Source organism: Daktulosphaira vitifoliae, unplaced genomic scaffold, assembly GCF_025091365.1.
Source record: "Daktulosphaira vitifoliae isolate Bord-2020 unplaced genomic scaffold, ASM2509136v1 Scaffold_5, whole genome shotgun sequence".
Classification (NCBI taxonomy): domain Eukaryota; kingdom Metazoa; phylum Arthropoda; class Insecta; order Hemiptera; family Phylloxeridae; genus Daktulosphaira; species Daktulosphaira vitifoliae.
This window is the reverse complement of record NW_026099576.1, coordinates 21708548-21708884: the sequence shown is the minus strand read 5'-3', so window position 1 is coordinate 21708884 and position 337 is coordinate 21708548. Positions and strand designations below refer to the sequence as shown.

The window sequence follows — 337 nt, the reverse complement described above, 5'->3', positions numbered from 1 at the left end:
AAAAAAAAAAAAAAAAAAAAACACATCATAGTAAAACCAATACCTTCTCAGCTTCGCATCGAAGCTAATAATTCATTTCATATCTCTCTAATCATTAGAGTCTAATGAATCATATTATTAATTATTTTACATCGTTATCCTATTAAATATTTATATTTCAAAATGAAATATAAAAGTAAGTATTTTCAATTCCTGATTATATGTTATAAAATTTAAATTCTCCATTACCATTGAATTGTTCCAATTTTGTTATTATTGTTGTAGCGACCAAAACATACGCAACGAATATTCTCGAATGTTCTCGTTATCAAAAACCTTCGAGAAACTTCGATAACGC

At 25.5% G+C, this 337-nt stretch overlaps 1 protein-coding gene across 1 annotated transcript in view; it reads right to left on the bottom strand.

Moving 5' to 3' along the window:
• LOC126907942 (uncharacterized) overlaps positions 1–337 on the bottom strand; it is a 143560-nt gene that overhangs the window by 24758 nt on the left and 118465 nt on the right. The gene's annotated exons all lie outside the window — the stretch shown is intronic.